At 41.6% G+C, this 18,189-nt stretch overlaps 6 non-coding genes across 6 annotated transcripts; all 6 read right to left on the bottom strand.

The window, feature by feature from the left end:
* Positions 1-218: 218 nt before the first annotated feature.
* On the bottom strand, positions 219-289 carry trnag-gcc (transfer RNA glycine (anticodon GCC)). Its single transcript has one exon. It is a non-coding gene; the product is annotated as a tRNA-Gly (tRNA).
* Positions 290-1,402: 1,113 nt separating this feature from the next.
* trnag-gcc (transfer RNA glycine (anticodon GCC)) lies at positions 1,403-1,473 on the bottom strand. The gene has a single exon. It is a non-coding gene; the product is annotated as a tRNA-Gly (tRNA).
* Positions 1,474-2,586: 1,113 nt separating this feature from the next.
* On the bottom strand, positions 2,587-2,657 carry trnag-gcc (transfer RNA glycine (anticodon GCC)). The gene has a single exon. It is a non-coding gene; the product is annotated as a tRNA-Gly (tRNA).
* Positions 2,658-3,770: 1,113 nt separating this feature from the next.
* Positions 3,771-3,841, bottom strand: trnag-gcc (transfer RNA glycine (anticodon GCC)). The gene has a single exon. It is a non-coding gene; the product is annotated as a tRNA-Gly (tRNA).
* Positions 3,842-4,954: 1,113 nt separating this feature from the next.
* trnag-gcc (transfer RNA glycine (anticodon GCC)) lies at positions 4,955-5,025 on the bottom strand. Its single transcript has one exon. It is a non-coding gene; the product is annotated as a tRNA-Gly (tRNA).
* Positions 5,026-6,136: 1,111 nt separating this feature from the next.
* On the bottom strand, positions 6,137-6,207 carry trnag-gcc (transfer RNA glycine (anticodon GCC)). Its single transcript has one exon. It is a non-coding gene; the product is annotated as a tRNA-Gly (tRNA).
* Positions 6,208-18,189: the final 11,982 nt, after the last annotated feature.

Below are 18,189 nucleotides of genomic sequence, written 5' to 3'. Positions count from 1 at the left end.
GAGTGTTGCAGTCATTTCAGTCGCTGTAGTAGCTGACGTGCATAGTGTAGAGTCATCCGCATACACATGGCTTTACTCAAAGTCAGTGGCATGTCACTAGTAAAAATGTACACAAGGTCCAAAATGAATTTGGCTTCCGCTCTAGCCCTAAGACTCTTTTACAAGTGACAGTCACAGGCGAGGTCTGAAAACACTACCTGCCGCCCTAAAACGGAACATGCATTGGCCGGGAATCGAACCCGGGCCTCCCGCGTGGCAGGCGAGAATTCTACCACTGAACCACCAATGCTTAGACAAAGATCTAAAGGGGGTTCCCGGACTCAAACAATGCGAGTCCATGGAGTGACTAAACGAAACAGAAGAAAATCATTATCAGGGAACAAGGAATTTCTCAAACTCCGTTGTACCCGTTTTACCCTTCAAACTTCTTCTTCCTCATTCCAATCCGTTGCTGTAGCTTCTCCCACTCTCGTTTTTAGAATTGAGAGTGAAAAATGTTGATAGATTCCATCGTACCCCCTCCCCTTGTGCTTCTCTGCCTGTGTGCGCAGTTACTGTGACCGTTGCAGGGACTGTGAAGAGACCTCTTGTGGCTTGTCTTGTGGGGTATGCACGCGTGTCCGAGCTGTGTGCTAGTAATTTAAACAGACAGCTCGGTGCGTTCAACATGTCAATACCTCTCATAAATAAAACTAGTGATGAAATCAGTCTCTCCTCCACTTTCAGCCAGGACATATTGACATGCATATTATTAATATTAGCTCTCTGTGTACATCCAAGGGCCAGCCGTGCTGCCCTGTTCTGAGCCAATTGCAATTTTCCTAAGTCATTTTTTTGTGGCACCTGACCACACGACTGAACAGTAGTCAAGGTGCGACAAAACTGTAGGACCTGCCTTGTTGATAGTGTTGTTAAGAAGGCAGAGCATCGCTTTATTATAGACAGACTTCTCCCCATCTTAGCTACTACTGCGTCAATATGTTTTGACCATGACCGTTTACAATCTGGGGTTACTCCAAGCAGTTTAATCATCTCAACTTGCTCAATTTCCACATGACAAGATTAAGTTGAGGTTTAGGGTTTAGTGAGTGTTTTGTTCCAAATACAATGCTTTTAGTTGTATAAATATTTAGGGCTAACTTACTCCTTGCCACCCACTCTGAAACTAACTGCAGCTCTTTGTTGAGTGTTGCAGTCATTTCAGTCGCTGTAGTAGCTGACGTGCATAGTGTAGAGTCATCCGCATACACATGGCTTTACTCAAAGTCAGTGGCATGTCACTAGTAAAAATGTACACAAGGTCCAAAATGAATTTGGCTTCCGCTCTAGCCCTAAGACTCTTTTACAAGTGACAGTCACAGGCGAGGTCTGAAAACACTACCTGCCGCCCTAAAACGGAACATGCATTGGCCGGGAATCGAACCCGGGCCTCCCGCGTGGCAGGCGAGAATTCTACCACTGAACCACCAATGCTTAGACGAAGATCTAAAGGGGGTTCCCGGACTCAAACAATGCGAGTCCATGGAGTGACTAAACGAAACAGAAGAAAATCATTATCAGGGAACAAGGAATTTCTCAAACTCCGTTGTACCCGTTTTACCCTTCAAACTTCTTCTTCCTCATTCCAATCCGTTGCTGTAGCTTCTCCCACTCTCGTTTTTAGAATTGAGAGTGAAAAATGTTGATAGATTCCATCGTACCCCCTCCCCTTGTGCTTCTCTGCCTGTGTGCGCAGTTACTGTGACCGTTGCAGGGACTGTGAAGAGACCTCTTGTGGCTTGTCTTGTGGGGTATGCACGCGTGTCCGAGCTGTGTGCTAGTAATTTAAACAGACAGCTCGGTGCGTTCAACATGTCAATACCTCTCATAAATAAAACTAGTGATGAAATCAGTCTCTCCTCCACTTTCAGCCAGGACATATTGACATGCATATTATTAATATTAGCTCTCTGTGTACATCCAAGGGCCAGCCGTGCTGCCCTGTTCTGAGCCAATTGCAATTTTCCTAAGTCATTTTTTTGTGGCACCTGACCACACGACTGAACAGTAGTCAAGGTGCGACAAAACTGTAGGACCTGCCTTGTTGATAGTGTTGTTAAGAAGGCAGAGCATCGCTTTATTATAGACAGACTTCTCCCCATCTTAGCTACTACTGCGTCAATATGTTTTGACCATGACCGTTTACAATCTGGGGTTACTCCAAGCAGTTTAATCATCTCAACTTGCTCAATTTCCACATGACAAGATTAAGTTGAGGTTTAGGGTTTAGTGAGTGTTTTGTTCCAAATACAATGCTTTTAGTTGTATAAATATTTAGGGCTAACTTACTCCTTGCCACCCACTCTGAAACTAACTGCAGCTCTTTGTTGAGTGTTGCAGTCATTTCAGTCGCTGTAGTAGCTGACGTGCATAGTGTAGAGTCATCCGCATACACATGGCTTTACTCAAAGTCAGTGGCATGTCACTAGTAAAAATGTACACAAGGTCCAAAATGAATTTGGCTTCCGCTCTAGCCCTAAGACTCTTTTACAAGTGACAGTCACAGGCGAGGTCTGAAAACACTACCTGCCGCCCTAAAACGGAACATGCATTGGCCGGGAATCGAACCCGGGCCTCCCGCGTGGCAGGCGAGAATTCTACCACTGAACCACCAATGCTTAGACAAAGATCTAAAGGGGGTTCCCGGACTCAAACAATGCGAGTCCATGGAGTGACTAAACGAAACAGAAGAAAATCATTATCAGGGAACAAGGAATTTCTCAAACTCCGTTGTACCCGTTTTACCCTTCAAACTTCTTCTTCCTCATTCCAATCCGTTGCTGTAGCTTCTCCCACTCTCGTTTTTAGAATTGAGAGTGAAAAATGTTGATAGATTCCATCGTACCCCCTCCCCTTGTGCTTCTCTGCCTGTGTGCGCAGTTACTGTGACCGTTGCAGGGACTGTGAAGAGACCTCTTGTGGCTTGTCTTGTGGGGTATGCACGCGTGTCCGAGCTGTGTGCTAGTAATTTAAACAGACAGCTCGGTGCGTTCAACATGTCAATACCTCTCATAAATAAAACTAGTGATGAAATCAGTCTCTCCTCCACTTTCAGCCAGGACATATTGACATGCATATTATTAATATTAGCTCTCTGTGTACATCCAAGGGCCAGCCGTGCTGCCCTGTTCTGAGCCAATTGCAATTTTCCTAAGTCATTTTTTTGTGGCACCTGACCACACGACTGAACAGTAGTCAAGGTGCGACAAAACTGTAGGACCTGCCTTGTTGATAGTGTTGTTAAGAAGGCAGAGCATCGCTTTATTATAGACAGACTTCTCCCCATCTTAGCTACTACTGCTTCAATATGTTTTGACCATGACCGTTTACAATCTGGGGTTACTCCAAGCAGTTTAATCATCTCAACTTGCTCAATTTCCACATGACAAGATTAAGTTGAGGTTTAGGGCTTAGTGAGTGTTTTGTTCCAAATACAATGCTTTTAGTTGTATAAATATTTAGGGCTAACTTACTCCTTGCCACCCACTCTGAAACTAACTGCAGCTCTTTGTTGAGTGTTGCAGTCATTTCAGTCGCTGTAGTAGCTGACGTGCATAGTGTAGAGTCATCCGCATACACATGGCTTTACTCAAAGTCAGTGGCATGTCACTAGTAAAAATGTACACAAGGTCCAAAATGAATTTGGCTTCCGCTCTAGCCCTAAGACTCTTTTACAAGTGACAGTCACAGGCGAGGTCTGAAAACACTACCTGCCGCCCTAAAACGGAACATGCATTGGCCGGGAATCGAACCCGGGCCTCCCGCGTGGCAGGCGAGAATTCTACCACTGAACCACCAATGCTTAGACAAAGATCTAAAGGGGGTTCCCGGACTCAAACAATGCGAGTCCATGGAGTGACTAAACGAAACAGAAGAAAATCATTATCAGGGAACAAGGAATTTCTCAAACTCCGTTGTACCCGTTTTACCCTTCAAACTTCTTCTTCCTCATTCCAATCCGTTGCTGTAGCTTCTCCCACTCTCGTTTTTAGAATTGAGAGTGAAAAATGTTGATAGATTCCATCGTACCCCCTCCCCTTGTGCTTCTCTGCCTGTGTGCGCAGTTACTGTGACCGTTGCAGGGACTGTGAAGAGACCTCTTGTGGCTTGTCTTGTGGGGTATGCACGCGTGTCCGAGCTGTGTGCTAGTAATTTAAACAGACAGCTCGGTGCGTTCAACATGTCAATACCTCTCATAAATAAAACTAGTGATGAAATCAGTCTCTCCTCCACTTTCAGCCAGGACATATTGACATGCATATTATTAATATTAGCTCTCTGTGTACATCCAAGGGCCAGCCGTGCTGCCCTGTTCTGAGCCAATTGCAATTTTCCTAAGTCATTTTTTTGTGGCACCTGACCACACGACTGAACAGTAGTCAAGGTGCGACAAAACTGTAGGACCTGCCTTGTTGATAGTGTTGTTAAGAAGGCAGAGCATCGCTTTATTATAGACAGACTTCTCCCCATCTTAGCTACTACTGCTTCAATATGTTTTGACCATGACCGTTTACAATCTGGGGTTACTCCAAGCAGTTTAATCATCTCAACTTGCTCAATTTCCACATGACAAGATTAAGTTGAGGTTTAGGGCTTAGTGAGTGTTTTGTTCCAAATACAATGCTTTTAGTTGTATAAATATTTAGGGCTAACTTACTCCTTGCCACCCACTCTGAAACTAACTGCAGCTCTTTGTTGAGTGTTGCAGTCATTTCAGTCGCTGTAGTAGCTGACGTGCATAGTGTAGAGTCATCCGCATACACATGGCTTTACTCAAAGTCAGTGGCATGTCACTAGTAAAAATGTACACAAGGTCCAAAATGAATTTGGCTTCCGCTCTAGCCCTAAGACTCTTTTACAAGTGACAGTCACAGGCGAGGTCTGAAAACACTACCTGCCGCCCTAAAACGGAACATGCATTGGCCGGGAATCGAACCCGGGCCTCCCGCGTGGCAGGCGAGAATTCTACCACTGAACCACCAATGCTTAGACAAAGATCTAAAGGGGGTTCCCGGACTCAAACAATGCGAGTCCATGGAGTGACTAAACGAAACAGAAGAAAATCATTATCAGGGAACAAGGAATTTCTCAAACTCCGTTGTACCCGTTTTACCCTTCAAACTTCTTCTTCCTCATTCCAATCCGTTGCTGTAGCTTCTCCCACTCTCGTTTTTAGAATTGAGAGTGAAAAATGTTGATAGATTCCATCGTACCCCCTCCCCTTGTGCTTCTCTGCCTGTGTGCGCAGTTACTGTGACCGTTGCAGGGACTGTGAAGAGACCTCTTGTGGCTTGTCTTGTGGGGTATGCACGCGTGTCCGAGCTGTGTGCTAGTAATTTAAACAGACAGCTCGGTGCGTTCAACATGTCAATACCTCTCATAAATAAAACTAGTGATGAAATCAGTCTCTCCTCCACTTTCAGCCAGGACATATTGACATGCATATTATTAATATTAGCTCTCTGTGTACATCCAAGGGCCAGCCGTGCTGCCCTGTTCTGAGCCAATTGCAATTTTCCTAAGTCATTTTTTTGTGGCACCTGACCACACGACTGAACAGTAGTCAAGGTGCGACAAAACTGTAGGACCTGCCTTGTTGATAGTGTTGTTAAGAAGGCAGAGCATCGCTTTATTATAGACAGACTTCTCCCCATCTTAGCTACTACTGCTTCAATATGTTTTGACCATGACCGTTTACAATCTGGGGTTACTCCAAGCAGTTTAATCATCTCAACTTGCTCAATTTCCACATGACAAGATTAAGTTGAGGTTTAGGGTTTAGTGAGTGTTTTGTTCCAAATACAATGCTTTTAGTTGTATAAATATTTAGGGCTAACTTACTCCTTGCCACCCACTCTGAAACTAACTGCAGCTCTTTGTTGAGTGTTGCAGTCATTTCAGTCGCTGTAGTAGCTGACGTGCATAGTGTAGAGTCAACCGCATACACATGGCTTTACTCAAAGTAAGGCATGTCACTAGTAAAAATGTACACAAGGTCCAAAATGAATTTGGCTTCCGCTCTAGCCCTAAGACTCTTTTACAAGTGACAGTCACAGGCGAGGTCTGAAAACACTACCTGCCGCCCTAAAACGGAACATGCATTGGCCGGGAATCGAACCCGGGCCTCCCGCGTGGCAGGCGAGAATTCTACCACTGAACCACCAATGCTTAGACAAAGATCTAAAGGGGGTTCCCGGACTCAAACAATGCGAGTCCATGGAGTGACTAAACGAAACAGAAGAAAATCATTATCAGGGAACAAGGAATTTCTCAAACTCCGTTGTACCCGTTTTACCCTTCAAACTTCTTCTTCCTCATTCCAATCCGTTGCTGTAGCTTCTCCCACTCTCGTTTTTAGAATTGAGAGTGAAAAATGTTGATAGATTCCATCGTACCCCCTCCCCTTGTGCTTCTCTGCCTGTGTGCGCAGTTACTGTGACCGTTGCAGGGACTGTGAAGAGACCTCTTGTGGCTTGTCTTGTGGGGTATGCACGCGTGTCCGAGCTGTGTGCTAGTAATTTAAACAGACAGCTCGGTGCGTTCAACATGTCAATACCTCTCATAAATAAAACTAGTGATGAAATCAGTCTCTCCTCCACTTTCAGCCAGGACATATTGACATGCATATTATTAATATTAGCTCTCTGTGTACATCCAAGGGCCAGCCGTGCTGCCCTGTTCTGAGCCAATTGCAATTTTCCTAAGTCATTTTTTTGTGGCACCTGACCACACGACTGAACAGTAGTCAAGGTGCGACAAAACTGTAGGTCCTGCCTTGTTGATAGTGTTGTTAAGAAGGCAGAGCATCGCTTTATTATAGACAGACTTCTCCCCATCTTAGCTACTACTGCGTCAATATGTTTTGACCATGACCGTTTACAATCTGGGGTTACTCCAAGCAGTTTAATCATCTCAACTTGCTCAATTTCCACATGACTTATTACCAAATTAAGTTGAGGTTTAGGGTTTAGTGGTAGAAATTTAAAGAGACCTCAAATTGAGTCATAGTGAGCTGCGGTGAACAATGACAGGATTTGGGAAGTACATTGCCTTGATTAAATTCTCCTCCTTTTTCACCTTGGAATTACGGACCATACTATACTTGTCATCCAGGCCAATTTAGACACAAATTAAACCATGCATCACTAGTGGTAAGTTACACGTTATTGTCCCCCTCAGTCTTTGGCAGAATATCTTCTCTGGGTGGGCTGTTACCGCTTCCATCTTCTTCATCTTCAGCGGTCACCAGCTTTCTTCGGTGCCTGTAAAGGATCAGTGAAGGATACAAACTTCCAAAAACCCAGAACTCCTGCGCCATCTGTTGGCCAGATATTACATAAGCAAGCACTTGCTCTTGTAAAATTCCTATCATGTAGTACATTTCCCAACTTATATTACCATTATAAACCGGGTGGTTCGAACACTGAATGCTGAATGGCTGACAGCCGCGGAATATACCACAGTGATGACACTTTTTTTTTTACGGCTCTTAATTACTTTGGTAACTAGTTTATAATAGCAATAAGGCACTTCTGAGGTTTGTTGTGTATGGCCAATATACCACGGCTAAGGGCTGTATCCAGGCACTCCGCGTTGCGTTGTGCTTAAGAACAGCCCTTAGCCGTGGTATATTGGCCATATACTATAACCCCCTCGGGCCATAATGCTTAAATATACAACCATTACCAAGTATCTGTGTTATAGGCCTAATAGTTACTGTTCTATGCTAGTTTATACACAGTGCCTTAGGAAAGTATTTTCTACATTTTGTTAGGTTATAGCCTTATTCTAAAATGTATTCAATTGGTTTTTTCCCCCATCAATCTACACACAATACCCCATAATGACAAAGCAAAAACAGGTAAAGAAATGTTTGCTGATTTATGAAAAGAAAAAAAGAAAAATGAAATATTATATTTACATAAGTATTCAGACCCCTTTACTCAGGACTTTGTTGAAGCACCTTTGTGAGCGATTACAGCCTCAAGAACATTCAGAGACTTGTCCCGAAGCCACCACTGTGTCAACTTGGCTGTGTGCTTAGGGTTGTTATCATGTTGAAAGTTATACTTTCCCCCCAGTCTGAGGTTCTGAGGGGTCTCCTGGTTTTCATCAAGGATCTCTCGGTACTTTGTTCCGTTCATCTTTGCCTTGACCCTGACTAGTCTCCCAGTACCTGCCACTGAAAAACATCCCCACAGCATGATCCTGCCACCACCACCGTGCGTCACCGTAGGGATGGTGCCAGGTTGCCTCCAGATGTAACGCTTGGCATTCAGGCCAAAGAGTAATTTTGCTTTCATCAGACCAGAGAATCTTGTTTCTCATGATCTGAGAGTCTTAAGGTGCCTTTTGGCAAACTCCAAGCGGGCCGTCGTGCCTTTTACTGAGGAGTGGTTTCTGTCTGGCCACTACCATAAAGGCCTTTTGGTGGAGTGTTGCAGAGATGGTTGTCCTTCTGGAAGGTTCTACCATCTCCACAGAGGAACTCTGGAGCTCTCTCAGAGTGACCATTGGGTTCTTGGTCACCTCCCTGACCAAGGCCCTTCTCCCCTGATTGCTCAGTTGGGCCGGTCAGCCAGCTCTACGAAAAGTTTGTGGCTCCAATCTTCTACCATTTAAGAATGAGGAGGCCACTGTGTTCTTGGGGACCTTCAAAGCTGCAGACAGTTTTTGGTACCCTTCCCCAGATTAGCGCCTCGACACAATTCTTGTCTCGGCGCTCTACGGACAATACCTTCGACCTCATGGCTTGGGTTTTGCTCTGACATGCACTGTCAACTGTGGGACCTTATATAGACAGGTGTGTGCCTTTCCAAATCATGTCCAGTCAATTGAATATACCACAGGTGGACTCCAATCAAGTCGTAGAAACATCAAGGACGATCAATGGAAACAGAGCTCAATATTTTTTTTGTTTTCGCTTTGTCATTATGGGGTATTGTGTGTAGATTGCTGAGGAATTATTTTTATTTAACCCATTTAGATTAAGGCTGTTACGTAACAAAATGTGGATAAAGTCAAGGGGTCTGAATACATTCCGAAGGCACTGAAAATCCCACCAGACACCATAATGCTCCCACACTACGCTTAGTGCAGTCGTTCCCAAACTTTTTATAGTTCCATACCCCTTCAAACATTCAACCTCCAGCTGCATACCCCCTCTAGCACCAGGGTCAGCACACTCTCAAATTGTTTTTTTGCCATCGTTGTAAGCCTGCCACACACACACTATACCAGTGGTCATCAACCGGTCGATCGCGATCGGCTTGTCGTTCTCCAAGGCATTTCTAGTCGATCGCCAAACATTTCTGTAATAAACCAACGATAAAGCCTTGTGTTCCTATTTTTTTTTATTAGTCTCGGGCTGTTGTGGGTAGGCGCAGCCAATTCTGCTGCCCTGCATGCCGGGTAGGCAAACTTTTGCCATTTCATGTGTCTGAAGGTACAAATTCTGCCTTCCCGGTGGGCCTGGAGAGGAAATCAAGTGCACTATGCTACCGCTGGCCAATCAGATTGCTCAGATGACCGAGTCTGCAGAAACGTAGCAGGCATAAAAGAAAGCTACGGCAAAATTGATACCGTGAGATTTCAAAACGTTTAAAACCGTGACTAGAGAGAGACTGTCAACGAATACAGCAAAGAGCTGTTGTGTTTATGAGTGAGTTCATGTTTAAGTTCTTACTCAGCACTGTCAACACTTTGTATCCAACACTTTTATAAGCCATAAAATGCACCTTCCTATTTCCACTCAGCGCTACAACAAGCACTGCAGCAGTAATGAATGAGGAGGAAAATGTATCTATCCATCTATAGGCTTGCGTTGTTATTATTAGCGGCTTGGGTCAAGGAATATTTCACTTTCTCTGTTCATAGGAGTAACAACATGAATTTGTGCATGAGGCAGAAATAATGCAGTGCGACTCGAGTTTCGCCATCAGCTGGAAGACGGTGTCCCTTTTTGGTCAGTGTCAGTGGAGGAAAGGGAGAGCGGAAGAATGTTGAGAGACGGACCCTCAGTCTGCTGCCCTCTCCCTCTGCTGAGACTGACCATCAGATGCAGGCACCATCAGCCCAGTAAAATATAAAGCAAATTATTTAAATGTATGCTCAGTCACCTGTGCCTCACAAGTAATACAACAATGGATCTATTACCGGTGTGATCATATAGCCTACCTCAAATGTTGAAATATAATTTTATAAAATGTCCCAAACAACAATGCATTGGCAGATAAATTCAAGCAAAGCATGTAAGCGGTGATAATGTATTGGGGCTATAGTTTACTGCACAAACCTCATTGCTACAGTACTGTTTTTAATTGGTCAATCAGAGCGGTAGATCTCGGCATGCATTTTGACTCAGAAAGTGATCGTGACTCAGAAAGGGTTGGTGATACGATACATGCATTAAACATAAGAATTGGAATTGGTAGATTACTTGTTAGATATTACTGCATGGTCGGAACTAGAAGCACAAGCATTTCGCTACACTTGCATTAACACCTACTAACCATGTGTACGTGACAAATAAATTTGATTTGATTTGATTTAGAATGAGTGTGAGATTGTCATTTCCCACGAGCTGGGTTGTGACAAATAGCTCTTATAGGACCAGGGCACAAATAATAATATAATAATCAATAATTTTGCTCTTTATTTAACCATCTTACATATAAAACCTTATTTGTTCATCGAAAATTGTGAATAACGCACCACAGGTTATTGAGAAGGGTGTGCTTGAAAGGATGCACATAACTCTGCAATGTTGGGATGTATTGGAAAGCGTCTCAGTCTTAAATCATTTTCCACACAGTCTGTGCCTATATTTTCATGCTAGTGAGGGCCGAGAAGCCACTCTCACATAGGTAGGTAGTTGCAAAGGGTATCAGTGTCTTAATAGTGCAATTTGCCAAGGCAGGACACTCTGAGCGCAGCATAATCCAGAAATCGGGCAGTGGTTTCTGATTATATTTTCACAGAACCGCTTGTTGCAATTTCGATGAGGCTTTCTCGTTCAGATATCGGTAAGTGGACTGGAGGCAGGGCATGAAATAAATAATGAATCCAGTTGTCCGCGTTGGGAAAGTGATAAGATAATTGATCTGTTTAAACCACTGCCTTTGCCATTAGAAAAGCTGAGAGAGTCATTTGGGTCCACGTTATCCACTGCAAGAAGGTATGTACAACATATGAGCATTGCTGATTACACACAGAGTTAGGAGAAGAACCGAGTACCAACAGGGTCCGGGGGTTACCTCCATACATGAAGGAAACATTTTGGCATTTGCTGTATGAATAATGAGAAAGTCCATATTGCAAATGTACGGTCCCTTACTAGACGTCCGCAAACGTTTATAAAATTCGCGGACGGTGTTGGGCCGTGCACCGGGGCCGGATCTTGGTCATTTCTCACCTGTCCCGGATTATACCACAGGAGGGCGAATGGAATCATATTGCAAATGTAACAAACATCACCAATCACGACGTGGCCTTTTCTCCTAAACGGAAAAGACTTCGAAGACGAAACTTGGTGAGCATTGGTTTGGCATAATGGGCAGTTGGCCCCGAACAAGATGGAGTCGAGGCCTCAACGCTTTTTGAGTTAAGGCCATTTTTCTGGGATTAAAGGTCAAAAATGAAAATAGAGCGCTAATTTGACCGCTTTACGTCAAAGTACATGAGCCTACGGTGTCAGGAAAAAAAGAACCAGACATTTATCTATCGTCATTTAATCCGCTAGTTCTAGCGGAATATCATCTGCAGGCAGCAAGAGTGTGCAGCTCACAAATGGTTTTGGCATGGAGCAGCTCACAGAAGAATGACATCGGTCACCGGCAGGGTAGGAACAGTGGCGACCCCCACATTTTTTGCTAAAATAAATAAATAAAAGTTTTTGGGGGGTTGCCTGTTTTTCATGTTATTTTGGCATGAATACGTGCCACATAACAGTTTGCAATCAATGTAAAAAATAATAATAATTGAGTTAATAAAGCCGCATACAAACATGGTCTCTTTTTTGCTTTCTTGTGTAAGGTAGCTCCAAAATGCAGTTGTTTCAGCCTAGCTCAGTACTTTCTGTGGTGGTGGGGCAGCCAGCGGAAAATACAAAGTGTAGGGGTTGGTAATGTACTCCAGTTGCACCGTGATTGGCTCAGTATTCTGTCCCTCATGGGGACACTACTTCACCGCCAAATCTAAGGGTAGAGCTCGAAAATTCAAGCCACGTGGGTGCTGCCATAGAGTTACATTAGAAGTGCCCATCCAAGAAGGCTCAAGGTCATTGGCCATAGATAAAATGACATCAAATCACGTTATCTCTACAGTAGCTTTGATTGGACTGATCATGTCAACATCATACTTTCAAAATCTTAGCTAGCAGTCATCATCATGAATCAAGTTGACAATCTACTGGCAAATCCTTTTTAATCCTTGTCACATGAAGGTAAATAATGAAGAGCAATTATAGATAAAACATATCTGAAACAAGTTCTGAACCTATATACATTTTACAGACCCCGTATGTTTTACAGTGGTTATCTTGCTATTAGTCCCACCCTTCAGCTCCATTCAACCCCTCCCATCTATCTCTCAACATCATCCATTTTGGATTTCTATTTGCCATTTATTTTTCAACTGTGCAGTGATGCTTCACAAATGTATTGAACCTTTCTATTCTCATAGCTTCTACAGATTGTAAATGAAAAAGAAACATTTTTGCTAAAATAATTATTATATTATTGATTGATTGACTATGGCTTTTCAAATCACCCAGTATTGCTATCTGCAGCATTAGTTCTAGGAAAATGTTGCAATTCTTCAGCCAGTCCTGGACCTGTGACCAAAAACGAGCTATATATGGACAATACCAAAATAAATGATCTAATGACTCTGCCTCCTCACAGCAGAATCTGCAGAGGTGGGAAGATTGTATCCCCCATATATATAACATTCTATTGGTTGCAAGAATTTTGCATAGTAATTTAAATTGAAAAATGTGAGTTTTGAATCCGGCGTTGTTTTGCGTATCAATTCATAAACCATGTGCCATGGAATGGGTACATCGAAAATCTCTTCCCAACTATTTTGCAATTTATATGGCACAGCTGTCAGTTTTTTGTTCCTTAAATGAAATTGGTGTATGTTTTTATTTATCACACTTTTCTTTAACCATTTATGTTCTTTAATACAGGGCCGACATACAAGTTCCTTACTTTTTTCCCCTTCTACTTGCATCTTCCATTTCTGTAGTAATGCTGCAATTAATTGGTTGTAATTGTGGATAGAGCAGACATTTCCATATGTCTGTGTTAGCTGTATGTGTGACATAACTCCACCAGTCCTATTTAAAATATCATTCACAAAAATTATCCCTTTTTAAAAATATCTTCGAAGAATCCGTTTTTTTTTAATCAATTAGTATACTTGAGTTTAACCACAATATTTGTTGTATTCTTCGTTCTGTCTTTTCAGGTGGATTAAAACTGAAATTGCAACCAACTTTCTAAGGCTTGTTTAAAAAACAACGATATTTTGTAGATTATTTCCTTTTCAAACAACCGAAAGTGAGTAGGTGTAATCTGAATAAAGGGAAAAAGGCCCTTCTTGAACATAGGATGAGAAATTCTTACCAATTTACTAGAGAACCAGTTTGGATTTAAGTATAACTTTTGTATGACTGATGCCTTTAGTGAGAGGTCTAATGCTTTAATATTTAATCATTTCTGCCCTCTGAATTCATATTCATTATATAAATAGGCCCTTTTAATTTTGTCTGGCTTGCCATTCCAAATAAAATTGAACATTTTTTGTTCATATAATTTAAAAAGCAGGTCACTAGTTGTAGGCATACTCATAAGCAAATAGGTAAACTGTGATATGACTAAAGAGTTAATCAGGGTGATTTTTCCACAAATAGACAGGTATTTTCCTTTCCATGGTAGCAAGATCTTATTAGTTTTTGCTAACTTTCTATAAAAATGTATTGGAGTGAGATCATTTCTTTCTTTGGGATTTGTATACCAAGTATGTCCACATCTCTGTCAGTGTCACATCCTGACCAGTATAGGGGTTATTTGTTATTGTAGTTTGGTCAGGACGTGGCAGGGGTTATTTGGTTTATGTGGTTCGGGGTGTGTGTCTATGTAGAGGGGTGTTTGATTTATGTATTCCGGGGTTTTTGGGCACTGTTCTATGTTAGTGTATTTCTATGTTCTGTCTAGTCTAGTCTATTTCTATGTTTAGTTTATTGGGGTTGGACCTTCAATTGGAAGCAGCTGGTTATCGTTGCTTTTGATTGAAGGTCCTATAAGTAGGAGTTTGTTTTCTTGGGGTTTTTTTTGTGGGAGATTGTGCTGTGTATAGCTTTGTGCCTTACTGGTCCGTTATTCGTCGGTGTGTTTTTGTGTACGTGTTTGTTTCGGTTTACCTTCTTTGTCCTCAATAAAAAGAAGATGAGTGCACATATTCCTGCTGCGTTTTGGTCCACTCTACCCTACGACAACTTTGACAGTCAGACCATTTAATTTGTAAACTACATGGTAATGTAAATTAGCATTTTTTTGTGATCCAATACGTAATATCATAATTCGGTTTTAATCCAGAGAGGATAGCAAAAGTATCTAGATCCTCTGAGGTCGTGGAGAGATTCTAATTGTGGTTTTAAAAGAAAACATGAATCATCAGCATACAATGACACCTTAGTTTTTAGCCACAGATTTCAAATCCCTTAATAATATTATTGTTTGATATAATTTTAACAGCTAACATTTTGATGGCAATAATAAATAGATATGCCGATAGTGGACAACCTTGTTTTACTCCTCTAGATAGTTTAAAACTTTCTGAGATGTAGCCATTATTTACTATTTTACACTTAGGGTTACTATACATAATTTTTATCCATTTTATAAGGGATTCCCCAAAATTAAAATATTCTGGGCATTTATATATAAACTCCAGTCGTACTTTATCAAAAGCCTTTTCAAAATTAGCTATGAAAACCAGGCCTGGTGTCTCCGCTATTTCATAGTATTCCATTGTTTCCAGTACTTGTCTTATATTATCTTCAATGTATCATCCATGTAAAAAACCTGTCTGATTAGGATGAATAATATCTGACAATACTTTTTTAATTCTATGCACCAAGCATTTTGCTAGGATTTTTGCATCACAACACTGAAGTGTAAGAGCTCTCCAATTTTTTAAATGGACTGGATCTTTAAATATACCTTTTGGGTCCTGTTTCAGTAATAATGATATCAGACCTTCTTGTTCCGTGTCTGATAATCTACCATTTATATAGGAGTGGTTAAAACATGCTAATAATGGTCTTCTGAGTATATCAAAAAAAGTTTTGTATACTTCCCCTGGTATGCCATGAATCTTTCTGTACAGATGTTAATTTTACAATATTATTAGGAAAGAAATCCATACAATTAGTTTCAGTTAGTGGAGATGGAGGAGACTGAAACGAAAACATATTCTTAAAGTACTTTACTTCCACTTTCAAAATATAATTCGGTGAGTCATGCGTGACTCCATCATTTGTAACAAGTTATAATAAAAACATTTTGGTAGCATTTCTATATTGAAGATTGAAAAAGAATTTGGTGCATTTTTCCCCAAATGTTATAATATTACACTGGATCTTTCTTGAATAAGTTCCTCCATTTCTTTTTGTTTTTCCTCTAACTTATTCTGTGCCTCTATGGTACAGTTTTTTATTGCTATCTAACTGTACTGTTAGTCCTTCAATTTCCTTTATTACTATGGTGTAACAATGCCTCCTAGCAGGAGGGGGGTGTAGGAATCAGGAACAGGAGAGCAAGAAGTTCCAGTGGCACACAACGTTTAATAAGGTGGTCCCGAACTCACAATACAAACAAGTGGGAAAAACACGCACAAACATAGTCGCCACCCACAGGGAATAAACCGCACACACGGAGGAGAAACCTCGACTCCAAAAACAAAGTCTCGAAAGCACACGGTAACATTTACCGAAAATAAATTGAAACCCTGTGGTGCAGGCACGCACCCCTAACATGCAATACACACAGATAATCCCGCACAAAGCCTAGCATGCAACGGGGTGTATATAAACCCACCGAAATCAACTTAACTGAACACAGGTGTGAAAAAACAGACAGACACAAACGAAAAAGAAAATGGGATCGGTGGCAGCTAGTAGGCCGGCGACGACGACCGCCGAGCACCGCCCGAACAGGGAGAGGAGCCACCTTCGGTGGAAGTCGTGACATATGGACTCTTTTGATCTAAATTGCTTTTGTTTTATAGATGAGTACTGAATTGCATGGCCTCTAAAGGCACACTTAAATGTGTGCCATAAAATAAGGGGATCTGCTGTACCTATGTTATGTCTGAAAAAGTCAGTTATAAATTCTTCTGTCCTAGTTCTAAACAATTTATCATCTAGTAGACTTTGATTAAATGTCCAATATCCTCGCCCCTGTGGAAATTCTGTAAGAGTAATATATATGCCAATTATGTGATGATCCGACCGCATTCTGTCCCCTATCAACACTTTTTAAACTTTTGGTGCAGAGACAATGGCATAAGAAAGTAGTCAAGATGACTAGTTTGATTAAGCCTCCTCCATGTATATCTCAATAGATCAGGGTATTTAAGTCTCCATATATCCACAAATTCCAATATATCCATGACATTCATGATTTCCTTAAGTGCCTGAGGGTGATAGTTTGTAGTGTGATTTCCTTTCCGGTCCATAGAGGTATTTAAGACCGTATTAAAATCTCCCACCACAATAATAAAGTCTTGTGTTGCTTGTAGAGTTGATAAATTCTTATATATATTTTTAAAGAAACTTGGATCATCATTATTTGGAACGTATAGGTTAATAAACCATATATGTTTAGTCCAATAAAATATTTTAAATAATCCATCTACCTTGATGATCTGTTTGGACAATTTACACATTTGGATAGAAATTACTGTAAATTAAAACCATCACCCCTTTTGAATTTCTTTGCCCATGGGAGAAATATATTTCACCCCCCAAGTCCTTTTTCCACAAAACCTCATCTACAATTGTTGAATGGGTTTCCTGTAAACAATAGATATTAGATTCCTTCTCTTTTCGCCAGGTAAATACTGATCGCCTTTTCTTATTATCTGCTAGGCCATTACAATTGTAACTGGCTACACTTATTTCACCACTTACCATAATGAGACACAATTTTCAATTCTACTTATCAAAATATATGTTTGTAAACGTACCATTAAAAAGTAACATGATGATTGAGTGTCTATATAGCTGTACCATGATATTTGCATTGCTACTAAGTAAACCTCCAATTGGTCCCCACTATTCCACCCTCTAAAAGCCCTCCTCATCCCAAGTTGGGTTGAGACCAGCCCCGACCCCCCGTATCCCATAGCCCTGAAAAGACTGAGATCCATCCTTCGAAAAGAGCACACAGTGCCATTTACAGAACAGAAGTACAGTGAGGGAAAAAAGTATTTGATCCCCTGCTGATTTTGTACATTTTCCCACTGACAAAGAAATAATCAGTCTATAATTTTAATGGTATGTTTATTTGAACAGTGAGAGACAGAATAACAACAAAAAATCCAGAAAAACGCATGTCAAAAATGTTATAAATTGATTTGCATTTTAATGAGGGAAATAAGTATTTGACCCCCTCTCAATCAGAAAGATTTCTGGCTCCCAGGTGTCTTTTATACAGGTACCGAGCTGAGATTAGGAGCACACTCTTAAAGGGAGTGCTCCTAATCTCAGCTTGTTTCCTGTATAAAAGACACCTGTCCACAGAAGCAATCAATCAATCAGATTCCAAACTCTCCACCATGGCCAAGACCAAAGAGCTCTCCAAGGATGTCAGGGACAAGATTGTAGACCTACACAAGGCTGGAATGGGCTACAAGACCATCACCAAGCAGCTTGGTGAGAAGGTGACAACAGTTGGTGCGATTATTCTCAAATGGAAGAAACACAAAATAACTGTCAATCTCCCTCAGCCTGGGGCTCCATGCAAGATCTCACCTCGTGGAGTTGCAATGATCATGAGAACGGTGAGGAATCAGCCCAGAACTACACGGGAGGATCTTGTCAATGATCTTACGGTAGCTGGGACCATAGTCACCAAGAAAACA

Source organism: Salmo trutta, chromosome 7 (assembly GCF_901001165.1).
Source record: "Salmo trutta chromosome 7, fSalTru1.1, whole genome shotgun sequence".
NCBI classification, from domain to species: Eukaryota; Metazoa; Chordata; class Actinopteri; order Salmoniformes; family Salmonidae; genus Salmo; species Salmo trutta.
This window is presented reverse-complemented; position numbering and strand designations above follow the sequence as displayed.